This window comes from Palaemon carinicauda, chromosome 40 (assembly GCF_036898095.1).
Source record: "Palaemon carinicauda isolate YSFRI2023 chromosome 40, ASM3689809v2, whole genome shotgun sequence".
Taxonomy (NCBI): Eukaryota; Metazoa; Arthropoda; class Malacostraca; order Decapoda; family Palaemonidae; genus Palaemon; species Palaemon carinicauda.
The window spans coordinates 51,413,865-51,419,864 of NC_090764.1; the positions used below are offsets into that span (position 1 = coordinate 51,413,865).

At 51.1% G+C, this 6,000-nt stretch overlaps 1 protein-coding gene across 2 annotated transcripts in view; it reads right to left on the reverse strand.

Annotated features, from left to right (window-relative positions):
* LOC137631777 (endoplasmic reticulum membrane-associated RNA degradation protein-like) overlaps positions 1-6,000 on the reverse strand; it is a 275,307-nt gene that overhangs the window by 267,432 nt on the left and 1,875 nt on the right. For both annotated transcript variants that reach the window (XM_068363736.1, XM_068363735.1), the window contains exon 1: positions 5,982-6,000. This exon is cut by the window's right edge. The gene's annotated coding sequence lies outside the window, so the exon portion shown is untranslated. The remainder of the gene's footprint in view (positions 1-5,981) is intronic.

The following is a 6,000-nucleotide window of genomic DNA, read 5'->3' on the forward strand; positions in this document are numbered from 1 at the left end:
GCAACAGAATCTGGCGTCCCCAGGTGGTCACCCATCCAAGTACTGACCAGAAACGACGTTGCTTAACCTCGCTGGACGGACGAGAAGTGGGGTTTCCAACGTGGTAAGGCCGTTGACTCAATATCATGGCCAGATACTCCAGATGTTGAGGCAGATGAAGAGAAGGCTCCTAGCAAAATACCATGAACCCACACTCATGGTAAGCATCAGGAAGCTTGTCCCAGCGCTGAAGAAGGTCGAACCCCAGCCTACCGGAGTTGACCAGACCTCCAAAAAGCGAAGGAGGTGGAAGCCTGCACCTGAGCGGCCATGAGGAAAGCAGGGAGAGTTCTCTGGGGAAAAAAACCTGCGATGCCACGAGGGGATCGCCACACTGCATCTTAAGCAGAACTACCTGCAGTCGGGGCTGAATTCCACGAGCTTCCTGGAAGATGGATGGAATGGAAACTGAAAGTACCCGTCCTTCCGATCCAGGGTTTAAGGAGTCCTGACGCCTCGTTACCAGTCTGATCGATGCTGCTGTTCCACGCTGGACGAAGTTTGTTCGACAAACTTAATCAGGGCTGAGAGGTCGACCACGGAACTCCCGTCTCAGATACTTCCTTACAAGAAAGGATCGACTGAAGAAGCCGGGGGTGAAGCCGCCGATGATCCTATGGAGGACCTTCTCCGAAGGTATGGATCATTCTGCCCAAACGGGCAAACTCTTGCCGACCCTATGGCATAGAGGTTCAGAGACACTGAATTCGCTGACAGAGACGGCAGGCGCGATATCCTTGGCTGATCCCAGAGATCGTGCGGGAATGGGCATCGGGAAGCTGTCATCCGGATGAGTAACCTTAGGCGTACTCCCAGCATGAAACCTGCAAGGGGGGGGGGTGCCGATCCTAGAGTTTGTGAACTCTGCCACTCCCTCTAGGACTATGCCCCCCCCCCTCCCCCTGGGGAGCCTCCCGTGCCATCTGTTCCTGACAGGAGGAACTGCAATTGGACACCTTGTCTCAGTTGTCGTAGCCGATAACTTAGGCCGATGTGGTTGAAAGAAAAAGGCGCTGGAGCCCTGCAGAGTCTGGAAGAAAGCGCCTTGGAGGAGTGAAAACGGAAGTCGACTTCTTCCGCACAGCCGCTGTCTATGTCTCTGTCCTTGGGCACAAACAAACTCTTCTCAAGGATGGAAGGGTGTCTGAGGTTGTCGACATCCACGGATGAGACACCCGAAAGGAAGCCCTCTGTCAGCGCGTCCAAATGGTCCAACATCGAGCTTGCCCGCAAGTTAGATACTTAACGACGAAACGCCAAGGTGCCTGAGCTCGAGAGGAGGAAAGTACCCATGACCTTCCTGTAGCTTTCTTGAACCAAACCTAGGGCCGTAACCGAGGAGGAAAAGGACCTGGTAAGCCCCTTACACGAGATGGAGAAGAGGAAGGGGTAAGCAGTCGCCCATTGGCCGATGGAGAAATCTCGAACGGAAAGCCCCCCGCCAAAAATCCTTTCAGGGAATGACGGGGAAGGGCTAACCCAGGTTCTGGAAAGAGGAGTGTTGCTCAGACCTCCCTGAAGATTATTCTTATTCTTGCATGTGCCATGCTCTGCGTTTACGGGGTGAGGCAGTGTTCTGGAAATACGCTCCAGAAGAACTCGCCAGGCTGGCCATGCTGCGAAAACCCCAATGAGAATCGTGGTCGCAATCGCCCTGGAGCTCGCGCGATGGTAAATCAATGATTTGCGCGTGGGCGAACGTGGAAGCGCCCATGCGCGGTCACGCAGGAACGCTAACAAAGGTGAGCGAAGGAGCGCAGAAGGAGGGCGAGAGCTGGTGGTCGGCGAGCAATAACCCATAGGCGAGCAATGGATACTGAAAGAATTAAGCGGACGTTCGTGCGAAGAAACACAGTAGGTTCGCTCGACGGAACACCGTCGGTTCGCGCGACGGACACCGTCGGTTCGCGCGACGGGACACCGTCGGTTCGCGCGACGGGACACCGTCGGTTCGCGCGACGGGACACCGTCGGTTCGCGCGACGGGACACCGTCGGTCCGCGCGACGGGACACCGTCGGTCCGCGCGACGGGACACCGTCTGTCCGCGCGACGGAACACTGTCCGCGCGACGAAACACCGTCCGCGCGACGGAACACCGTCCGCGCGACGGAAACCGTCTGTTCGCGCGCGGGCGAACATTGGAGAGCATGTGCGCGGTCGCACATGAGCGTAGACGAGCAGGCACGTGGGCGTGCGGTCGCGCAGGAACGTGGGCGTGTGGCCGCGCAGGCACGTGGGCGCACGGGTGAGCACAGGCGGTCGGGAGACCGATGGCGCGTCGGCAAGCGATGGCGCGTTTACGAGCGATGGCGCGTTCTGGCGAGGCGATAGCCCGCAGGAGATTGACGGAGCGTTGGCAAGCGATGGCGCGTCGGCAAGCAACGGCGCGTTGGCGAGCGGTGGTGCGTTAACAAAACGCTAGCGAGCAGATGAAGAATCGCGCGGGCGCGTAGGCGATTGCCAACGCAAGAGAGACTAGTGATGGTTAGCGCGCATCGCGCTGACAGAAGGCGCGCAGGTGCATAAAGGAAGGTGAGCGCTGAAGCCAGCTGTTAATCAGGCGATCCTAGACAGTCAGAAAACCGTTGGCGCCCATTGGTGCGTGGCAAAGAAGGGCGCGCAGATGTGCGCTGGCAAATGAAGAAAGCTGGCGCACAGAAGGACAGAAGAAAAGGTGAGCGCTGGCGAGCAGGAGGAAGATCTACGGCAAGACTCAGCTACCGGAGATCGTGGTCCACAGCAGGCGAGCGCTATATCGCTACTGATGGTGGTCAGGGGAACTGACACGCGTGGCAGATCGATGACGATCGTTGGCGCGTAGGAGATCGCTGGCGAGCATGTGAACGTTGACGCGTCTAAGGTCGCTGGCGAGCTGATGATCGCTGACGAGCAGAAGGCAACGCGTGGAAGCCTGCGCATAGAAGAAGAGTCCTTGACCCAGACCTGAACCGAAGTTCTAGATCGCGAGGGCGAACGTGGGCGCACAGGCCGTGTAACAGGAACCAACAGGAACAGCAGAGATGATCATCATGAGAGCGCTGACGAACAGGAGAGCGCTGATGAACAGGAGAGCGCTGGCGAACAGGAGAGCGCTAGCGATCAGGAAGCGCTGATGAGCAGGAGAGCGCCTGTGCGCTAACACTGAGCAGGAGCAGGAGAGAACACAGCAGAAGGGCGCGCAGGGGAACCCTGTCACGCAAGGGAATAACCCCCGTGGGAGGCAACCCTTACCCCGAAGGGATCGTTGTCCATCGGGAGACAGATGTCCGTCGGAAGACCGTTGCCTGTCCGCCGGGAGACTGATGTCCGTCGGAAGACCGTTGTCCGTCGGGAAGACCGTTGCCCGTCGGAAGACAAGGTCACACTGCTGTCCATCTGTACCAGGGCGGAAGATCAAGAAGAAGGAGTTGTAGGCTGCAAACGGAGATTCAAAAAGGCGCCTCTTAGCACCCTTACAGGGAGATGAGAGGCCCTTACGACGAGGCGGACGGTGAGCCTTACGGCGAAGGAGGCCAACAGCAACAGCAGCAGAAGAATCCTCCGAAGAGGAGTCTCTATGAGTGTACTCTCTCGCGAACAAAAGAGAAACACTTCGTAGAAGAGACTGGTCAGCCAGTGACCTAAAAGGAGCAATCCTCCGAAGAGGGGCTCCTGCAGTTGCCCAGCCCCTTGAGCGAAACTGCAGGTGTGACCGCTCAGCACCAAGAGCATAGTCGCACGAAAAAAAGGCAAGAGAAGAACCCCCTAAAAGGGAAAAAACTCAAGCCTGGGCAGGAAAAACTTCCCTTGGAAGGAAAGTTACCCACCCAAGGAGGCAAGCCTCCTGAGAGTTCTAAAATGAATTGGAGAGCTGTCAATCGTCACGGGAGTACTTCCAGTAGAAGGAGACACTCCCCTGACGAAAATCCAAAGGGGAGGCAGCAACAGCCGAATCCCCAGGCCTCAACAAGACAGCTCACACCGTTGCCATATTACAGACACGAACTAGATCGGTAACTGTAAAAAAATAAAACAAAATACTCCCGAGGGAGAGGAAACAAGAATTACACAATAGGCACGTGCCCTCACAACCACTTACACTCACGGAAGGAGAGCTGTAACCAAAACAGAATTATAACAATTATAATTATGAAACTATGTAATTATGTAATTTAAAAATAAATGAACACTAAAGAAAGAACGAAAACCCTGAAAGGCATCGTTCTACAAGCTGAAAAATTAACAACTACAATTAGATTCATAAACTAATTGAGACAAAACGTACGGCGTAGCAACCCCCCCACACGGTAAGGAAGCTACAAGGGGCGTAGTAAAACGTATTAAAAGGGTGAACGACCTCAAGAGAGAGAGAGAAAGACCGAAGTCAAACTCGATCGCAACCCATAAAATTACGCCGTGGTGGCCTAACTGCCGAGGACTCCACGGAGATATCGTACACTACACACACAACTCTGAAAAGGAAACTTACTGATTTCTATACTCAAATATATATAAAAACATGAAAACATGTTTACATATATATTGAGTAAAAGAAAAGTAAGTAATAAAGTAAAGACAAAACAAACAATGGCTGCCAAGCGAGGACCAAGACAGAGACGTCTGTCCCAGTCCGAGCCAAAAGTGAAAGTGAGCATTCACCCGTGTGTGAGGGGGGGGAGGGGTAGCTAGCTACCACTCCCCTACCCCCCGCTAGCTAGCGCGGGGGTAATACACCCTCGTTAAATTCTAATGGCTCGCCATTTCAGCTGCGCTAAAAGGTAAACCCAATGTAAATAGCGTGGTTTGTATTTCGGTTACGGAACAAACGATAATATGAAGCTAGTTTTATGATATATAAATAAATATCATGAATTAGTGTTACCTTGCCAGGAGTGAAGGCCTTTTGGATGCAAACACAGGACTGGGACTTAGTCTAATGCTAAGTTAAGGATATGACAGTCTAAGGGAGGTCACAAGGAGGCATGGTTCCCAGTCGGCAAGTAAGTAGGGATATTGCAGTCAAAGGAAGGTATGTAAGCATACAGCAATCTAAGGGGGTAGCAAGGGGGCCAAGCCTCCCTGGTAGGCAAGTAGGTAAGGATACTGCAGTCTAAGGGTGTTAGGTAAGTGGGTACAGATACGGCAGTCAAAAGGGAGTCACAAGAAGGTATAGCCCTCAGGCCGCAAGTAGGTAATGATACTGTAGCCTAAAGGCAGCAGATAAGTATGCAAGGATATGTCAATGTAAGAGGGGAGTTGGGTAAGGATACAGAACTCTATGGAGGGTTGTAGGGCCAGAAGCCCCCCGGTAGGTAAGGCTATAGTTTCTAGGCAAGGTTAGGAGGGAATTTTAAGTTAGGTGATGTCCTTGTGTTTGTTTCTCTTTTAAAATGTGATTTTTCAGTTAATATTTTAGAAATTATGGCACTTTGACGACACTTACACAAACCATATATTTATCAACTGGTTATCTTCTGTTAATATGCATTTTTGACCATCATTATTTCTGAAAATCGCTTGTTTTTAACATTTCATCACCCAAAAACTGTGAGTGGGTATACCCAATGGATTCCCCATAATTGTCTAGATGTAAAACGGTCCAAAAAAACAAAAAAGCACTAATAACCATGGTCAGAAGTACAAAAAATACATTAGCGAGTCGGAAAAGTACAGGGTTCATGTTTTTGGATCAAAATTAAAATATAAAATATTTACCCACATAAACCATTACTAGTCATTCTGTATTGTATGTTTTCTAGATCTTTCCTTTATTTATCTCTTATGATTAGTTAGAAATGGATAAAACAAAATAATCATCTGGAAAAATATGAGGTTAATTTTTTTATTGAAATAAAATGAGGTAACATACCATTGCCGAAATTATGACACGATCTAATTACACACAGTCAGTGAAAAATAAAAATGAAAATTTGATAAAAGATTTTCAAACTCAAATACTCACAATGTTCATCGAACGTTGC